Source organism: Gossypium hirsutum, chromosome D13 (genome assembly GCF_007990345.1).
Source record: "Gossypium hirsutum isolate 1008001.06 chromosome D13, Gossypium_hirsutum_v2.1, whole genome shotgun sequence".
Classification (NCBI taxonomy): Eukaryota; Viridiplantae; Streptophyta; class Magnoliopsida; order Malvales; family Malvaceae; genus Gossypium; species Gossypium hirsutum.
The window spans coordinates 16,920,183-16,941,548 of NC_053449.1; the positions used below are offsets into that span (position 1 = coordinate 16,920,183).

The 21,366-nt window shown below is 34.4% G+C and overlaps 2 non-coding genes across 2 annotated transcripts; both read right to left on the minus strand.

Annotated features, from left to right (window-relative positions):
• Window positions 1-4,587: 4,587 nt before the first annotated feature.
• On the minus strand, window positions 4,588-4,694 carry LOC121225857 (small nucleolar RNA R71). Its single transcript, XR_005923761.1, has one exon. It is a non-coding gene; the product is annotated as a small nucleolar RNA R71 (small nucleolar RNA).
• A 15,072-nt stretch (window positions 4,695-19,766) lies between these two features.
• Window positions 19,767-19,873, minus strand: LOC121225851 (small nucleolar RNA R71). The gene has a single exon (XR_005923754.1). It is a non-coding gene; the product is annotated as a small nucleolar RNA R71 (small nucleolar RNA).
• Window positions 19,874-21,366: the final 1,493 nt, after the last annotated feature.

Consider the following 21,366-nt stretch of genomic DNA (forward strand, 5'->3'; position numbering starts at 1 on the left):
ACAACCCGAGAAAAACCATTGAAGCCGATTTTGAAGCAGATTTTTGTCAAGATTAAAGATTCACATTTGATTTCTTAGGAAGCCATCATGAGCTTATTTGTTTTGTGGTTATTCTGTCTTTTGATTTTTATTTTACGTAGCAAATACTTAGCCATAATAGGGATTTTAGTTAGGAAGAAATTTCAATTAATCAACCTAGAGGTAGTTGCTCTTACCCTCGAAAGAGATATTAACATAATTTATAGATTTCTACGAATCAAGTTACTAAGTAAAGAAATTGCGTAATTTAGATTGATAGTGACAGATGAAGTCTAGGTGAATTCTTTCTTGGGTATTGTTTTCCTTCTTGGTTGTTAATTGATTATTTTTATGTTTTGTTCTTTGTCGTGTTCATTAGTTAATTAATTTAGTTCATTTTAGTTTTTAATCAATCACTCAATTTATTCGGTTAAATAATAGAAAGATTGTAATTACTAATACTTTTAGTCTTCATAGGAATAATATCTTTGCTCACCGTAGCTATACTATTAATTAATATGTGGACTTCCCTTAGTCAAATTTTTAGTTAGTTCCATGGACATTAAGTTTTTGGCGCCATCGCCGAGGACTAGAATATTAGGAAATTTTCATTTCTATTAATTTAGCCATTTTTAATTTTTCTTTTGCTTGGTTCTTACAGATTCTTTTGGTTTATAACTAGAGGTAACCCGTTAGAATTAAGAGTTTTTTATAGTGAAATTGAAAAGACTGTTCGTAGAAATCGGAGAGAAGATAGAGAAGCAAAGCAATGTCAATAGGTTTTAATAGACGATCAAGAGTAAAAGGACATTACTATTGAGATGGATGATAATCCTAGTAATCATCAATCTTTTGCTCCTCGGATTATGTATGACTATGCTAAGTGATAACTCTTGAAAATAGTTATATTTCATGTCTTTAGACCAAGCTAATTGCTTGTACTTGGGTACATTTAGTTGCATTTTCAGAAATTTTATTAGTATTTTTATCATTGCATTTGGAGCTTGGGCTATGTTTAAATAGTAGGTACTTTTAATTGCTTGTGGTAGGGCTGTGTTTGGTGGTTTGGTAGGTGTAGGTTGAGGAACGAGAAATAAATGAGTGAAGGTTTGCCGTGGTAAAAGGTTGGAAGTTGCCAACACGAATGCTGTGACAATCCCAGGAAGACCGAGTCAACACTCAATGCATACCAGTTTCAATCCAACTGTACTTGTAACAAAAATATTTGCCTAAAAAAGAGGAGAATATATTCTTGGGTTGTGGGTTTTTATCCTAGAAAAAAATTTAAAAAGGAAAAGATAATCTTGGGTTGTTGAAAAAAGAATTTAAAAAGAGGAGATGATAAACATGGTTGTTGGATTTACCCTAGGGAAAAAGCCTATAAAAAGCCAAAGGAGGAAACCTAAAAAAGGCGAACAAGGGTAGAGATCCATAGGCAAAACTAAAGGGTAACGGTTGAGTAGAGATAGAAAGAGGAAGATGAAGTCAATCCCTCTCAGCCACCATAGGACACTGTGCCACTAGGGTGTGAATTGGACACGCGAAAGTTGTCTTCCCGTCGTTCTTCTATTATTTTTTTAAATATTTCTCCGTGAATTTATTTGATGAAAACAATATTGAATGATATTTTGATTTTGAATTTTATTTGCCAACCCATGAGCTAAATCTCATAGGGTTAGGATCACATGATGAAACTTTTATTTTCTTTAATGGTTGAAGCATAGATCTAAATTAATTTACTATTTATTCAATTATTTTTATTTCTAAATTGTATGCGTGCAATCCCTAGACATAAATGACTGTTCGACATGCCCATAAACTAATTTAATTCTGAAAAGGTTGGATTAGTTGGACCGAAATTGAATGATATAAGCAAGTATTCGATAGATACTTGTAGTATACTTTAGACATAGAGCAGTGTTCATACAGAAGGAAATAGTGTAGGGTATTGTATTAAAGGCCTATAGACACGGGCCAGGTAACTTGAGGTTTTTGTTCTCGAAAGAAGCAAACCACTTTAGGACCTTTTTGAGTAGTAGATTGATTACGTTGGTAAGGCGTTATGTGATTTAGGAGCAAGTATAAATCTAATGCCTTTGTCTATTTTCAGGAAGCTGGGAATCAAGAAGGCAAGACCCATAACAGTCACGCTGGAGCTAGCTGATCGGCCTTACGCACATCTAGAAGGTAAAATTGAAGACATGCTAGTAAGAGTAGATAAGTTTATTTTTCTAGTCGATTTCATTATTTTAGAATGTGAAGCTAACAAAGATGTATCGATTATCCTTGGAAGACCTTTTCTTGCTACAAGTAGAACTTTAATCGATGTGCAGAAAGGTGAACTGACCATGAAGATGAATGGTGAACAAGTCACGTTCAATGTATTTAATGCGCTGAAATGTGTTGATGAGAATGAAAAATGTTGTGCCATTGACTTGATAGAAATGTGTTCATGAGATTTTTCCATAGCAATTTTGAATGTGATGAAGGTTCATTTGAGCGAAGACCCTTGTGCAGTTTGCTGGAGTAAAATAGACCTTTCAGTTTTGATGAACAATGCTTGGTAGCTCATGTATATCTGCATGGATCTGTTGATGTCAAGGCATGAAAACGGAGGACACATTTAAAGTTGATGGATAATGCTTGAAGCACTACTAGGGTGCTCATGTAGAGCGAGACAAACAATCTATGGGGTTTTGAGATATTTAACTTCAACATTTTAAATATTATTTTTATTTTTATTTCATTTTTTCGATTTAAATTTCCCTTGTTTAATAAACTGTAGGAGGGGAAGAGGTTGGGGCGCAAAGCTCATTGAGATGAATCCTGCAAATAAAGAGAATGCGCCCAAAGCACAGAAGGAAGAACCAGAGGAAATAGAGTTTGTTAGCATTGAGACTGACCGTGAGGATGTTGAGGACACAAATCCCTGACTTGCACTGTGGTTGTTCCACCTCTTTCTACTGAACTGTAACTGCACAAGACCGTGACATCGATCAGTTGATTAATAAGCGCATAGAGAGCAACAAGGATGGGGCTTAAATGATCCCAATGAAGATGAAGCAGAGGTACAAGGTTGCTACTCGTAAATCAACCCGTCAGATAGAAAGAAGTATCTATAATACATTCCAAGGAAGGAAAGTTTTCTTTTTCTTTCATACATATTGCATTGCATATATTTTGCCATGACATTGTCTGTGTATAGATAGTTTGTATATATCTATTCATACATTGAGGACAATGCATCCCTCAATTTTAGGGGTGTATTGTGCATTTAGGTTGCATTAACTATCTAGTATGTATGTTCATCCTAGTATAGTTAAGTTGTTTGTAAATGCCATGTGACTATTAAGTATTGTTTTACCTACGAGAAGTTCAATCTTCACTTGTAATGTTCGATGATGAGATTATATTCTTCAGTATATCTAGAACATGTGATAATAGATGAGGCGAGTTTAGCTTAGGTTAGATTGTGTGAAAATTAATTCTTAAAAATGAGATGTACTATACTCAGTTTTTTTCCTTTTTGATTATAGCGAGTGTTTTCTGATGAACTTAGGGTTTTTGAAGCCAAACTCAGTCATTTTGCCACGACATTACTTAAATAAAGGACAATAGACACTCCAATGCTTAGAATTACCGAGTAAGGCATCACCATTTTGTTTGCTCCATCATGCTGTTGACTAGAAAGGTGAGCCTGAGTAAGAGTGTGTAGTAATGAAAAAAGAGATGCTCCGCTGTAGTAATGGGATAAGTAGCTAAGGAGGTAGTTGTTTGCTCCATCCATCCTTTTAGTCAAAAGCCTTAGCTTCAAAAGTGATATTTTATTTAAATTGTGACATTATTGAGTACTAGGTAATTCAGTGTATTCTCAATTGTGATTATCAAGTTAAAGAATTTTGTGACATGCGAAATCCCCTAATGTTATAAAAGAAAAAAATAAAAATAAAAAGATTAGAAAAAACAAGTACAAATAAATATCTTGAAAAGGCTATGAGTAAAGGTTACAAAGTAACTTGAGTTTAGGTAACAAATGAACTGAGTGCATTAGGAGATATTTCCTATGGCCAGAAAGCATACATGAGTACTTAGGAATTTTTTTTTAGGAACAAATTTTCTGCACTACCTTTGTTGAAACGAACCTTTGACATTCGACCAAGTTTTTATAGAAAAAAGACTACTGAGAACTGATGTATATGTTGTTCTTTTCATAGATTAATAGTACAAGATAGTTATGTACAAGGGAAAAACTTTATGCATATTTTGCTTGAGGACAAACAATAACTCAGGTTTGGGGGTGTGTTAACTCTTAAAAACAATATGTTCAATTTGATGGGTTGCAAGATGAAGATTCGAATGCTATTTAGCAAATTTTTTAAAAATATATGACACACCACATTTAAGATTAATGAAATTATTGATGATGCCGTATGCTTATAGTTATTCCCATTCTCTTTGATGAGCAAGGCAAAATAGTGGTTGAATTCACTTAGACGGGGTTCCATCACGACTTGGGCTTAGATGATTGATAAGTTTTTGTTGAAGTATTTTCCAATGGCAAAAACAAATAAGTTTAGGAATGACATCTCCTTTTTTGCTCAACTCGAGCTTGAGACGTTATATGCTGCATGGAAGAGATTTAATGATCTTTTGAGAAGGTGTCCTCATCATGAGTTATCTTTGTGGCTTAAAGTCCAAATATTTTACAATGGTTTGAATCTCATGTCTAGACAAATAATTGATGTAGTAGCTGGTGGAACACTGAATAATAAAACACCTAAGGTAGTTATAGAATTTATTGAGGAGATGACACTGAATAACTATCAATGGCAAGTTATGAGAACAAAGTTTACTAAGACAGCAAATGTTTTTAATATAGATGCAATTGCTACTTTGGAAATTCAAGTGGAAATGCTAAGTAAGAAAATTGATGTTTGAGTATGGATAAGCAGATGAATTAGATAATGTAATGTGATGCGACAGGAGTAGGGATGATCAATTTAGAATGCTTACCCTTCAATTCTAACATGGAGCACAAGCAAGTCGACTTTATGGGTAACTATTCTAGACCTCAAAATAACCTCTATAGTAATAATTATAATCCAGGATGGAGAAATTATCCAAATTTCTCTTGGGGTGGTCAAGGAAATCAAAGATCACTACCGCCTTGGGGTTTTCAGCAACGTTATTAGTAAAAAAAGAAGTTGAATATGGAAGAAATATTAATAAAATTTATTTTAGTTTTAGAAACTAGATTTCAGAATTCTAAAACAACTTTGAGGAATCAGTATACGTCTATTAAGGGACTTAAGAATTAGATTAGTCAGCTTGTTGATTTGGTTTCAGACAGACAACAAGGCAGTTTACCTAGTAGCACTGAAACCAACCCAAAAGAGCAAGTCCACGCAATCACTGTATTAAGTGGAAACGTGTTAGTCAAGCTTGAAAAAAACCTGAATCTAGAAGACGTTGAGAAAAATGATAGGGTTGAGGAATGCGAAAAGGAGCATAGCTGGTGATCAAAGAATACAAACCGCCAATTCCATAACCGACAAAAATGAAGCAAGATCGTATCAATGAACAATATGGTAAATTTCTTGAAATTTTTAAAAAATTGCATATTAAGTTACCTTTTGTTGAAACCCTTTCACAGATGCCAAAATATACAAAATTTTTAAAGGAGTTGATAACAAATAAAAGGAAGTTAGACGACCTGTTCACTATGGAGATCAAAGAGGAGTGCTCGGCTATTCTCCAAAACAAAATACCCACCAAGCTCAAAGATCCAGGGAGTTTTACTATCCATTGTTTTATTGGTAGCTTAAATGTTAAAAAAGAATTGGTTGATTTTGGTGCTGATATAAATTTGATGCCTTATAAATTGTTCAAACAACTTGGTCTCGGAGAACCAAAACCCACTAGAATGAGTATTCAATTAGCTGATCTGATCAATTAAGTGTCTATGGGGAATTATTGAAGATTTACTATTAAATTCAATAAATTTATATTCCCTATTGATTTTGTTATATTGGACATAGATGAGGATATTAAGGTACCCATGATCTTAGGTCGACCCTTTTTAGCCACTGCTAGAACTATTATTGTTGTGGGCAATGGTGAACTTGTGCTAAGGGTAGGTGATGAAGAGGTTACACTTCAAGCACATGAATTTGTAAGAGTTTCTAACGAGAGAGATGATACTTGTTCTTTTGATAATGTTAGCAATCGTGCGACTCAACATTCTTTGCAGGAAATCACTCATGAATACATGTTAAAATCACATCCTTTTCAAGGTGAAAAAAATTAGGGGACGAGTGGAAAGCGAATGGTTCAGCTTGATGAATCAGATGAACGACGACCAAAGGATTATGAGAAATTGAGAACATTCAAATAAGAAACAAAGCATTACCATGATGTGTATTTAAAAAGGATGAACCAATTCAAAGTTGGAGACAAAGTGCTGTTGGACAATTTAGATCCACGAATGTTCCCTCCAAAGTACAGAACATATTCCCAAACAGAACCTTTGACGTAACATACCCTGATTACGAAACATTCAGGGTAAAAGGTCATCAACTCAAACTTTATTTTGGTAGTAGTATTGATAATGAGAGAGAAGACCTCTGACTTCGAAATTCGACTTAATCGTAAGCTTAAAAAAAGAGAAGTTGAGCTTAAACTTTAACTAAGTGCTCCTCGAGAGGCAACCCCAGTGTGCTTTCTATTTTATTTTAATTATGTTGTGTGGTTAGTACACTTTTTTTTCATTAATACTTAAAAAAATGAAAAAAAAGAAAAAAGAAAAGAAAAGAAGAAAAAAGTATGAAAAAGAATTTGAAAAAAAGTGGTCCACATGGTCTGGGGTAAACCATACAGGTGTGTCTCAGATCGTGTGACTACTGGAGCCAATTTTTCAAATAAACAAAAAAGATTTGAGTGAAGTCACACGGTTTGACGATATGGCCATGTGACCCACAAGCCCATGTGCACAGTCATGGGAGAAGCAAACGACAATATTACACAGTCTAGGTGATGACACACGGCCTGGTGACACGACTGTGTGAACACTAGAGCAATTTTTAAAAGTTTATAATAGGCCATAAGACCGTGTGGCCCACATGGTTTGGCATATTGTCATGTGCCTTTTTTTTTCTTTTAAAGCTAGTTATTTTTTTTCTTTTCTTCTTTTGTTTCCTTCCTACCCAAACCAAACACTTCCCGCCATCCCCCTTCCCTTGTGTCACCCTACCGCTGTCATTCCCTGTTCCTTCCTCATTCCATTTCGACCTCCATCACCCCAAACACCTCCACGCCCAAGTCGCTGGAATGATGGAAATGTGCAAGTGTACACAATTGCAACAAGTAATAAAGTGACAAGTAAATGTCGAGTTATCATACCTACAGGGACTGTGAAAAGAATTATTTATGAATGCTATTTACAACATTTTGGTGAAGAAAAATATTTTGTTTGAAGAGGGTGATTAAAAACTAAGATTTTAAACTAAATAAATAAATCTCAAATGCATGATTTCAAAATACGATTTTAATCAAGATGACATAATTGTGTTAGATTAATTACATTTATTAACTTAGAATTATTAAACTCATATTTATATTGTTAGGAATAAGTTCACGGAAACTCAATAATTTGCTAACCTATGAACATACGCACCTACCAAAATCCATTTATCTCTTGACTATATCCCTATGTCAATTCAACTGATTAAACAAATCTTAATAGGCAAATATGTTATTGCACCTACATACTTATTAAATTGAAATAATATCTTATACATATCCCTATGTCAATTCAAACAATTAACTCAATTTAATAAGTACATAAAAGACTATGTGAGGTAACAAAGTATCCTTACCTTGAAATAGTTTAATCACAATAATCTTGCAAGTTATGCAAGGCAAATGTATCGTTAGATACCGTTGCTAATCTAACCCTCAGCTACCTTAGATGATTAAACATGCACTGATTAAGTATTGTGTCCAATAATTATAATTTCAATCCGTTTAAATAATTAATTCATTAGTTACCTAACAATTGTAATGCAAGAATAATTTTGTCATGATTTTACTTAATCAAGCATCTTACCAAGGCCTATAACAACATAAACACAATTTCAATAATTTTAAAAAATGAAATGCAATCAACCTAACACGAATTAAATTCAAGCTAAATTGATTAAATGAACCATTCCAACAACATAAATTTTCATAGATATGTTCAGCATAACAACAACAAAAATTAAAAAGATAGGGAACAAGAATCAAATCTGGTGTTTTTCCGTGGCTTGACTAGTTGCTCCGTTCTTTCTTCTCTGTTGTCGTCGTCGACCAAGGCTGCTATGAACACTTATTTGATGCTCCAAATAGCTATTGAATACCCCTTTACCAAGAGGAGAAATCAGCAAGAAAGCAAGGGAATTTTGGAATGGAAAACAAGAGAGAAAGTGGAGAGAAGAGAGGAAAGATGTGAATGCTTGAGGTGTGTCTCTAAAATGACCAGCCTAAGGGGGTTTTCATAGTTGAGGAGGGCTGCTAAAATAGCTAAAATTATCAGCCAAAGAGCCCTCCTTTGGCCTGCCACACATGTGGCAAGGTTGATAGTTTCAACTTTGCTAATTTAGGCTTGGGGCAAATCTATAAAGCCACCAATTGTGGAGGGGTTTGAATGCAACTTGAACAAGTCTTCAAGGGCCTCTTTGCAAGCTTCAATAATCAGCAAATAAGGTGATTTGGGTCAGCTCTTGGGATGATTTTTGGGCTGTCCATTTCTTGGTAGGTTCAGTTCACTCGGTTCACTTCAACTTGTGTAACAACCCAAATTTGGGGCTAGCCAGAATAGTGGTTTCGGGACCACAAATTCGATGAGGAAAAAAATTATTTTCATTATATTTTTATGGTCTACAATTTCACAAAATGATTTCATGGAAATTTCATTCGAAAATTTTGACGTTTGGGCACTCAATTTAGTCAAAAGGACTAAATTGTAAAAAGTGCAAAAGTTGAGTTCTATATGTTAGAGGTGTCCAATTGTTATGAAATTTTAAATTGTAATTAGACCATTGTTTAAATTGTTGGACAAAAATGGGTATGGTTAGGCACGTTTCCAAAGTTTTTCATTAAGAGCATTTTGGTGATTTAGTTATTAAAATGAATTAAAAACAAAATTAAAAGCCAATTTTTGTCCATCTTCAACCCCTAGGCCGAAAATTGCATGGAGAAACCATGGCTATGGTTTTTCAAGCTTTCAAGCTCGATTGTAAGTCTGTTCTATCCCCGTTTTTAATGATTTTTATGTTTTTGAAATCCTCGTAACAAGATTTACCTATTTTTACCATTGTTTTGAACTAGGGTTTGTGTTTAAAAATTTACCCATGAATGATATGCATGTATTTTGATGTTTTATGGAAGAATATGAATGTTTGAAATGTGATAAACGATTTGTACTAAGTAATTTTCGATGAAAATGCCTAAAAGGATTAATTTGTAAAAGTTATAAAATATGTCACAAGTGTGTGAATAAGTGAGTATTGTGGACTGCTACAGTTTTGAAAATGGTTCATCTAGGCCTAAAATGCAAGGAAATTGAATAAAAATTATTTTACGAGCCTAGGGGCAAAATTGTAATTTTGTGAAACTTTAGGGGCAAAATTGTAATTTTGTGAAACTTTAGGGGAAAAATCATAATTTTTCCAAAGTATGATTTTTGGACTGGAATGAATAGTGTGAATGTTATATAAGTTAAACATATTGTTATAAATCAAGAAAGATGAGAAATTGAAATTGATCGATAAAAAGAAAACTGAGAAAAAGAAAAATTTTCGAATGAACCTTTGGAATAAAAAGAGATATGAATGACGTGACAGAAATGATCACATGTGTGGCACGGATTGTGTGTAGGCCACTATGTAAAAGTGAAAATGATGGTCATGTGTGTAGTACTATGTCCAAGCTACTACGTGTACCGGAATGATAGGTCGCATGTGTAGTACTATGTGCAAGCTACTATTTGAACCGAACATCATTGATTAGTAAGGTGGTTGCTATGTGCTGATTCCACCGGACATCATTGATTAATAAGGTGGTTGCTATGTGCTGAATCCACCGAGTATCTGTTATTATTCCGAAGTGTTCATCGAGAAATTGACTAAGTGTAATTGAATAATGAATATAGGTGTGAAATTGAATTGAATTTTGACTTATTTATTGTTTATTTGATTTTAGTTGCTTCGGCAACAGATGTGATATCATGTAGTTCGGACTCGATGGTGGGGTCAGGTTAGGGGTGTTACATCTGTAGTATGTAGCGTCATTCACAATATTGGAATTCATAGCCTAACACATGGGTAAATGATATCCTCTCATTGGCATTACATAGTTGATGAAAAGTAAATGTTGCTACGGGTCATTCGTCTTTGTGATGAATGAATTTATTATTTTTTGATAGTAATTGACTTTTCATGAAGGAAGATGTAATGGTTACCATGAGATAAAATAGGATCATATTGGGTAAACGAATTGAACCCAAAGAGATTAAGGATATCCTATGAGGGTAACATACTTATGACAAGGTCATTGGATGAGCATTGATTGAGTTACTTTTGTAATGGTATGTCATTAGAGAGAGCTTAGTCACGATACTATAGTGGAACGTTACCATGACCAAATGAGTTTATGATTTTAACAGAATTAGAATTGGGTTAAGAATATTATTTAATTGGAAAATTAATTTATTAATTTGATATTTTTATTTTGGGAAATAGAAAAATAAATATCAGGTTTGATCAAAGTATAAAGTAATGGGTTAAAAGTCCAGGAAGTACTTGTAATTGGACCCAATATGGGATAGGCCCAAAAGCCCCTCATGACAAAGGGAGGGACAACAAAACCTGGTATTGGTAACTAGGGTTTCCGACCCATATACCTCTAGTTAAACTAGGAGTTCATTTTTCTATTTGTAATAGGTTTTTAGGATTCAACAAAGGTTTTATTTCTTCTCTCTGTAAATAGATGGCACCAATAGGGCTATAAACAAAGCTTAAAGATATTGTTACTCTGCCCAAAAATATTAAGAGTTCATTCTCTAAGTATTAAATATATTTTTCAAAACAACAACTCTATCGATTTCTATTGAGAAAATATTTTCATTTTCACACTAAAAGTAAAGAAAACTATTTTTGGTTCTGTGTTTGATTCAAATTATTCGAGCCCACACACGAAGCTATTCGTGGTAAGAGATAATAGAAATTTTTACTTTTCTTCATGTATGATTAATTTTGATAAGATGTGGTATTCTTGTAATTGTATGCATGTTTAGGGGAATATATGCGAATGAATGTATGGTATAATTTTATTATTATGTATGATAAAGTGCTTTTGCCAAAGCTGTGATTCCTAGAAAATTAAATATAATTTATTAATTTATTAGGTATGTATATTCTAGATCGTGAAGTATCATCTACACTCAGGATTTAATTTTATTATTATAGAATAAAGTATGTGAACCAGCTTCAACAGAGGTTCGACTGGTTAGGCTATGGCTTTCCCCTCATTTAGCAGTGCAAACCATTGAAATGACAAGTAACAAAAAAAGAGGAAAAAAAACAAAGGAAGGATGATTAGTACCTTGAGCTGATGAATATGAAGAAACAGAGAGTGGGTAGAGCAAGCCATAGAATTTTTTAGGGCTTTAAGGTATTTGCTGAAAATTTGAAAAGAGAAGGAGACTGAAATGACAGGATTAAATAAGAGAAAACTTACACAGGAAGTTAAGGCAAAATGAACGGTTTACACTCTCTCCAATACGGTGATGACGTCTATCGCAAGGAGTTGCGAAAATTTGAAAACTCACATGCGACAGCTCCAGTTTAAGTTTGTTAAGACTAAAATAAATTTCGAAGATAAAATTTTCTAAGTGGGGGAGATTTGTAACACCCAGACTTGGTTAGGTCCTAAGTCTGGACATGTAGGTCAAAGGAAATTTTGTTGGCACGATCCTACTCGCCCAATTGACATTCCGACGCGCTAGTCAGGTGCATAGGCATTAATGGAAATTTAAAACAATAAATGTACTCTGTAAAGTATGTGTACCTATAGAAGGAGAAATTGAGAAAAGATGTCAAGCGTTCGTGAATGGTAGGGGATGTCAGCAATGAGATAGTTCAGTTAATGCCTACGTTATCACTAATGAGATAGTTAGAAATGACTGATTGGCCAAATCGAAAGTACAAAAATATTTTGGATTCTTATACACGTTTCTTTACAACTATGGACCACTCATACGGTAGCTTGATTAGGATTTCAACATGTGTCAAGTTAGCATACGGGCAAGGGTTGTATAACTTTATGTGACCAGACCAAAAACGGGAGTTTTCTTTTCCTTCTACAATAAGTATTGATAAGTGAGTGAGGCGGAGGAAGCGGAAGACGGATTGAATTCAAGTTGTTTTACTCAAGAAGGAAAGATTTGGATGTAACCTAAAAGGAAAATACCAAATAAATTTTTAAAAAATACCAAATAACAAAGGAAAAAAAATAAGAAAAAATTTTAAAAAATAAAGGATAAATATTCAAAATGATAACTAAATAGAGAAAATATATATTAAAGTAAAGTGAAAGATAGGATGATAAACTAATGGATAGAAGGATAAATGTCCAATTGAACCCTTTGAGATATAAATCCCAACAAACTCAATTAATGGCTCTAATAACCCCTCAAAGAAATAATCCTTAAAAACTTGAAGGGCGAAAAATGAATTCCCACAACTCCTTAAAGAAAATCAAGAAGAAAATTATTTCTAAAAATTAGAAGAAAGAAATCTTGCACAAAGAAACAAACTCCCGGAGTTGCAAACTTTATTAATAAAAACAATTTTTCTCCCTAATGAACAATGAAGAAGCCTTTATATAGGCTAGCTAAGTACATCAAAATAAAATTCTAAAGTATAATGAAACTCTAATTAATCTAAATAAGTAGTTTTAAACTAAACTTTCTTATTTGCCTAAGAAACAAAAACTCTTAAACAACTTAAAATACTTAAACAAAATCCAAAATTTAGAATAAATAAATAATAAAATAATAAAACCTAATAAATACAATATTAGGCTCATATATAATAAAAATTCAGCCTAAAAACTGAACCCGATATAATTTAAACTCGATTTAAAAGCCCGAAACTCATAATTCTCGTCATAATCTAGTCCAGAAATTCTACTTGCACAGTTTTCACTAAAACATTCAAAACTTGCTCTCTCAAACTCAAAATCGAGTGATTCAAAGTGCATTTCGAAGATAAAAGATAGATCTTCAAATTTTATGAGACATATAAGCCTATAAATACTTGGATCCCATCAAAAAATTTGTTTGATTTGCTTTGCCTTTGACATTGTTGTTAAGCCTTGAGGTAGTGTGAGAGCATCACATCCATGTGTCTGAAATTGGGCCTTGAGACTCGCATCAAGTATTTTCAGCTTGAGCCTAAAGAAAAATAGAACCGGCTCTTTCTCTCTCTTTACAAATTCTACTATCTTTAGGTTAGAAGAATGGAAAGAACGTATTCTTTATCCTAGAGTGGAAATCTTGATTTTTATCAATGAATTCTTTCTACCAAAGTAGTGATCATTGTAATCTCTAAGGAGAGCTTAGAACTGGAGCCCAAGCTACTATTAAGTTTAACAGGTGAGTCCCATGTCAACTCTTGCAAATGTATTATGCATGTTAGAACCTTCTCTGAAAATAAGCTAGAAATGCATGATGTGTTGATTCTATGAGAAATGTATGTCTGATGAACATGCATGAATGATTCATATGGAATATGGATATGATATCTGAGGTTAATGGTTAAAGTGTTTGAATAAGTAAAGTGTGTCAATGTGTTTTTTGATGATATGAACAAGTCTGTCATTAGTAAGTCAGATGTGAACGAGTCTGATGTGAAGTGCATTGCATCTGTATGCATGAATGCATCTATTATGAAGAAGTCTGAATGGTATAAGTCTGTCAAGTATAAGTATGCATGAAGTGTCTATGTCTATCTCTGGAGTCGTCTAAAGTGGTCCAACGAGATTAAAAACACGTATCTTTGATAGGGACAAGTCTATCGTCATGGCACTTTAAAAACCATATAATGTATGACCATGGTTGGGTCATGGCATCATATGGAATATGTAAAGAATGATCAGGTGAGTATTAGGTGGTGAGGGGAAAACCTCACGAGAGTGAGTTTAGGTGAACCCTGATCGTTAAAAACACCAATTTCTGTAAAAGTGTTTCTTTGCGGTTGTTTCTATTAAGGAAATGTCTTTGTTGAAAATCTCTCATAAGGAATACCTTTGTGATATAATCTATAAGGAGACACCTTTATGGCGTAGCCTAAAGAAGTGTCTTTATGGTAGCTTCCATAAAAGGACATTTTTGTAGTTATCTCTATTCAATGGATGCCTTTATGGCTATCTTTATTAAAAGGAAGTCTTTGTGGCTATCTCTATTAAAAGAAAGTCATTTTGGCTATCTCTGTGAAAAGGAAGCTTTTATGGCTATCTCTGCTAAAAGGAAGCCTTTGTGGCAATCTCTATCAAAGGATTCCTTTGTGGCGAGACTCTAAAAGGAAAGCCTCTGTGGCTATCTTTTGGGAGGATGCCTTCGTGGCGTTATCTAAAGAATAAAAAACAAATGATGAAATCCTTAAATAAGGGCTCAGGTAAAAAGAGGGTTCTCTCACTAAGTTCTATCGAGCTTACCCCTTTGTGTTTAATGTCTCAGGTAAAAGAGTTGCAAGGAGGGACGACACCAGTGCTGCGGCAAAGGAGAGGCGAAGTAGGCACTTATGCATACAGAGCGAGGGTTGCACGAGTGTGTTCATGTATGATAGAAACAATTCGAACAAGTCTAAAATTTTTTTTATAAGCCTTAGGATAACTCAATTGTGTTGACCAAAATAATCTAAGTCAGCAATATTACGTAGAAGATAAATAAGTGGGATAGTATAAGCAAATATGATGAATAATTAACCTTGTAAGTTCTGTACATAATGTACGCCCAAATGTAACTTTGGCAGGTAGTATTACTAAATAAGATGTATTTCTTTGGAAATTTGTTTCTTAAACATGTATAAGTCTATAATAGTAATGTAACACCCATGATCCGGATCTGGTGAATCGGGTCAGGTTTATGGCGTTACACACCTACTCCTTTATTAAATATACTTACTTAGAACAAACTGAATGGAAATAACTATAAGGAATGGAAAAGAAACCTGATGATTTTCCAAATCTATGAGAAACATAAAACAGATCTTAATAATAAGTGTCCTCCAGCCACTCAAGCTAAGGCTAGAAATCGCTGTGAGGAATCTGATGAGATAGCTCGTTGTTATATGCTAGCAAGCATGAGTAGCAGCCTTTATAAGAAAATAGATTGTTGTAAGACTTCCAAACCGATTCTAGACCAACTAGAAGACGTGTACGGAGGCCAAGTTGCCTTGGCTCAATAGTCGGCTATTACTAGCTAGACATAAGTTAAATTTCGTTCCAACGAAAAATTTTTCTACGCCAACGAAAGCAGGCAGATGACTCTTCGTTCCAATAAAAAATATCTTCGCCTTAACAAAATAAGCAGTCAAATTTCTACTCCAATGGAAAATCATATACCTAATAGTTTTTTAAAACTTACAATTTTTAAGGGTTATAATTATAAAAAGGGGAAAAAGAAACCAGAAAGGTGGGAAAGAGAAAAAAGAGGAGTCGCCCAAGTTTTCATGTAGCAAGAATTGACAAATTCCAACAAGAAGATGGAGTTTCTCTATAATTTTTCCTCTTGCTTCCTTTTGTAACATCCCAAACCATGCCTAGGAGCTATGGCCGAATCTGGCGGTGTCACATTGAGGTGTTTAGCGAAAATTGAACTCGTTGGGAAAAATTCATTTCTAGGTTTAAAAACCCCTTTATTATTATTTAACAAATCATCTAGTCAAATACATTTGTCTTGTTATCTAATAATGTTTAAACAAATTGGTCTAAAACCGCAGAAGCTTTTTATTTTTTTTAAACAAATGGTAATTATTTTAAAATTCTTCTTCTCCTAAACTTTGAGTTTAAAATATAAAAGCAAAAGCCCAATTAAAAATTTAAACCAACAGAAAGCCCTTATCACATAAACAAAACCCAACTTATCATTTAAATTAGAATAAAAGCAAGTGTGATCGGTAGCAGTCGTGTGGCCACCTCCGAGTCTCTCGCAGTACCAAATCGCCTAAGGCTGAGGATTACCTACACAGTTAAAATGAGATGGTGAGTTTAGGAAACTAAGTGTGTAATCCCCTACCAAATAGTCAGCATACAACATGCAGTAACAGTCTGGGCCTGAGCCCTAATCAGTAATAGCACAGTGTGGGCCTTAGCCCGATACAGTAACAGTGTGGGCCTTAGCCCAATACAATAACAGTGTGGGCCTTAGCCCAATACAGTAACAGTATAGTGCAATAATGCAACCCATCCTAATCCAGCCAACACACCATGTGGGGATAAAATTGACCCACCCAGCCAACACACCAATATCGTAGCAAAGCTGCCAGTAACAGTATCATAACAAAGCTGCCAGTAACAGTATCACAGCAAAGTTGCCAATAACAGTATCGCAGCAAAGCTGCCAGTAATAGTATACTTCCTCTATAATAGTATCCCAACCCTATGCAGTATGTCATGTCATAAATCATACGTGTATGTAGTATGCCATATTCAGTAACAGTCGTGTATATATATCATAGAGCAAATCGGTCATACACATATTTCAACTCTTAGGGGTATAACAGTTATTTTACCCTATGGGGGTATTTCAGGCATTCTACCCTTAGGGTGTATTTCAGTCATTTTACCCTTCGGAGGTAACTCGATCATTTTACCCTTCGGGGGTAATTCGATCATTTTACCCTTCGAGGGTAATTAAGTCATTTTACCCTCCAAGGGTAATTCTGTCATTTCACCCTTCGAAGGTAATTCGGTCATTTTACCCATCGAGGGTATTTCAGTCATTTGCCTATAATTCACCTGTTGGGCTTTACCACTAGAGCGATCTCAAGCTCGTATGGACTCAAACGCCGTGTTATCGGCTTTTCACATATCTACGATTGTAGTGGGTGATTACACACCTAATTTGTGAAACGCACCACGATCCACGAGCACCCAAAACCTACATTTGACCAAGAATCTTAATTAATCGCATATGCAGTTCCACAATAGATTAATCTCAAGCTATCACAATCTCCAACTTACCCCAACCTGATCGAGCGAAGAGGAACGGTACGCCTAACTAAAGTACTCACCAACTTAAGACCCTTCGAGGGATTCCTAAGCACCAACAGTAACGCATGAGAGAAATAACTACGAAAAGAAAGCCCCACGATCGGCCCCAAAAGAATGGGAGGATTTGGCAATCAGAGCAAATAAAAGGGAAAGAGTTAACTAGGGAAGAAACTGAAAAGATAAGGAGGAGAAAGAAAAGAATAGATGGGGGAGGAAGGGTGTAATATTCGATCACAAGGAGAGAGAAGAAGGTTTGGCTTAAGAAAAAGGAAAAACGATTGGGGTATTGGGCAAAGGAGAAAGAGGAAAAGATCAACAAAGATAGAGGGGAAGAGGAAAGGGAGATTTCGACAAGAAGAAGAGAGGAGAGGGGAAGAGAGATTCGGCCAATAGCAAGAAGAAAATAGAGAAGAAGAGCAGAAACGAACCTGAAAACTTGGCAAAATCTGAACCAATCGTAAATAGGTAAACCGAAACTGACCAAAATTTTCAATTGCGAAAGAGGGAATACGCCCCAATACTGAAAGCCTCAGCAACCCAAAGACCAATTAGGCACTAGCAATCCCCCTAGCTGAATTTCCTAGAGTGCCAGAGTCTAAATTTGGCACAAATCTTCCTCTCAACAACTCCTCGATTTTCTCCTCAAATCTCTCCCCTTATCACTCCACTGATTTCTCCTCAACTCCCTCTATGACCAGTTCAACCTTCCTTCGGCAGTATTTCACTTCAACTCTGCCACTTACATGACTCAAGCAGCAAAATAAATACCCCATTGCACAACCCAAGACTTAAACCTCAGACCTTACAGTACACAACACACCACCTTGCCATTAGACCACAGGCTCTTTTTGTGACATAAAACCAACACTAATATTTATAAAGCCTATGAACCAGCGTCCAAATTCATTTAAGGGAAAAACTAAAAATTTTGCAGAAGCCAAGATTTGAACCCCCTGACTTCTTAGACACTTCCAAACACTCCTAAATCACTTAACCACTAAAGTAGACATTCATTTATGTCACTTCCTTGCACAACTAAATATTTAAGTGCAGTCTCCTAACTGTTACCTTGCTCAAAACCTATTTCTTCTAGGCCCAAAATTTAGGGTGTTACACATTTTGTTATGTCTAGTTATTTTTTTAATTCTAAGATGTTTCCCAAATTCTCCATGAACTAAATCTCTTTTATAGGGTTACAATGGATTTCATGCTGAGTTAATTGAATGTTATTTATTTCTAGCTTTTTTTTATTATTTATAGAGTTTAGATTGTTTATTTACTCTTGTTTTTCTTTGATAATAGTGTGGCCAACTATTAGTTTGACAAAACCTAAAGAAATCAAAAGAGGACTTTTCATTTTATGTTTAGAATGAATGACTCTTGGTCTTAATAAAATGGGTCAATCCATGATTTGTAATTAGGATAAGAATATGCCTAATTACCTTGGGTAGCCATAGTGAAGGTAGTTCTTAATCAATTTGGTCTACATTATTAGCATAGGAATATAACTCAATAGTTAGATTAAATGAGTTCTTTAATTGGTCAGAAGAGAATTAAGAGAATTTTAGCTCCCCAGGTTAATAATCAACTCTATAAGGATAAATTGGATGGAGAAAGATCAATTAGTTAGCACATTGGATGAAATTATAATCCTAGGGTTCTACTGTTGATTGTTTATTTGATTTCATTTAATTTACATTTCTTATTTTTATTTACTATTAAATTACTTAGAGAAATTTATTATCGATTAATTTGGATAATTTTAGAGTAATATTTGGTGATTGGTGTTTTGATTAGTAACGGCACTCTGTGGGATCGATATTTTATGTTACTTAAAAAGATATGTATGCTTCTGGGTGCAATTATCAATCAATAAGGCTTTGGCGTCATTGCTGGGGAGCTAATTTCTAATTTTGTTAACATCAATTTAATTAGTTTTTGCTAGATCAAATTTATTTTTTGGTTTTATTTTCAAGTACCTCTAGCTTTTGTATGCGTAGTAGTCAAAGTCCAAATTTTTTACCACTTGATTTGGAAATTGAAATAACTCAACAAAGACTCAGATGTATAAGCATCAATTTTGAGGTTGAAAATGAAGGGTCAATAATGGTTGATTCTAATGAGAATAATAATGTTAATGAGCATAATAATGCACAAATTCCTCCTACGGTCCCTGTTGCACCTAGTTCTATCAGAGACTATCATACCAATAGTGGAAGCGAACAATATTGAGATCAAATATACAGTCATTCATATAGTTAAAGCTAATAAGTTCTATGGTTTCTCTCATAAAGATCCCAACCAACATTTATGGAAGTTCATCAAACTAGATGAGCTACAAACTGGTTAGATAGTTTGTTGAATGAGTCGATTACAACTTGAGATCAAGTTGTGGAAAACTTTCTGGCTAAGTTATTCCCTCCAAAATGATAGCAAAATAGCGAAATGAAATTATTAGTTTCCAACAATATGAAAAGAAAACTTTACATGAGGCATGAGAACAATTTAAGGATACACAAAAGAAATGTCCTCACCACCAAGTGTCAGATTGGTTGTTGATTCATACTTTTTTACACTAGTTTGAGAGAGTCCATTAGAGGTAATTTGGATATAGCAGCTAATGGGGCATTATTGAGTAAGTCACCCAAAGAAACTTCTAAGATAATTGAAGACATTGTAGAAAACAATTTGCAACGGATTTCGAGCAACGTTAGGGCAAGTAAAAAAAAGTCAATTGAAGCAATAGAGGTTAATGCGATGACTGCCCTTATCACTGAAATGGTTGATTAGAGAGGAGGCATGAATGAGAAACTTAGGGTTAGTAGGAATAAAAAAATTTATGTCATTTTTCATCCGTGCGGGGATAATCATCATTCTTGGCAATGCACAGCTGATTCAGAACTGGTTGCATATGTTGGAAATCCTAAGAGACAGCAGAATAACCTTTTTCCTAACACGTATAATCTAGGATGGAGAACTCATCCCAAATTTGCTTAGGGAAATAACCAAAGTAGTTCTTCACAAGATAGGCTAACAAAATAATTGTAACATCACAAAATTAGCCTACAAGTTTCGACTTTGCAAGGAAGTGTTCGTTAATGTTTTGAAAAAAAATGGGAGTTCGCCAAAAAGGTAATAGCAAGGAGTTCACCAATGTTTAAACACAATAGTATTCACTAAAGGACATTGTAAGGGGATCGCCAAAATTATTGCAACTGTGTTTGTCAGTATGTTTGGCGATCTAGAGTTCACTAAGTCAGTAGCGAACTAAGGTTCACCGGTTAAGTTGCGAACTGGGGGTTCACTAGTCTGTTTGGCGAACTGGGGTTTGCCAGTCAAATATTGAGTTAGACTCTAATTAAGAAATAAATATATGTGTATTTAGGGGTACTTTAAGTGGAATTAACACCTTTCCTAAGTCAAGTAGGGTATCCTAAGATTTCCAGGACACTTAGGTCTATAAATACGACCCTTAATTCATGAGAATTCCCTCATTGAACATTCTATTGTAAAGTCTCTATTCTGAGTCAAGATCATAGCACTTAAGGTAAGTCTCTGTCTTGTTAGGGGGTTGTCCAAAAAGCTAGGTTCGCTAGCATGTGTGAATTCTATAAGTATGGTCTGTTTAAGTAATCTGTGTGTTTGTTTATATTCTGAACCAACCGGACCATCCACCAGCAAGGATTTAGTTTCGCAGTTTTTCGGTGAGTGATATGGGATTCGTCATAGGTATTACATTTTCAAAGTGTGAGTGATTAATAAATTGCTTTAAGTATGTTATCTATTATGATTTTCAAGAATTTGTTTTCAACAGTAAGTTTTCTACAAAACCCTATTTTTAACTCATATAAGTTTTCTACAAAACCCTATTTTTAACTCATATACTTTGTTTCCAAGGTTAAGTTTTCAAGCTATGTTTAAAGATATGTTTTGTACGAACTTCTAAGTGAGCCTGCATTTTTAAGAAACATTTTTAACGTGCTATTTTATAAATTGTGTTTTCATGAGCTTTTGTGCCAGCTCTTTACAACTGTT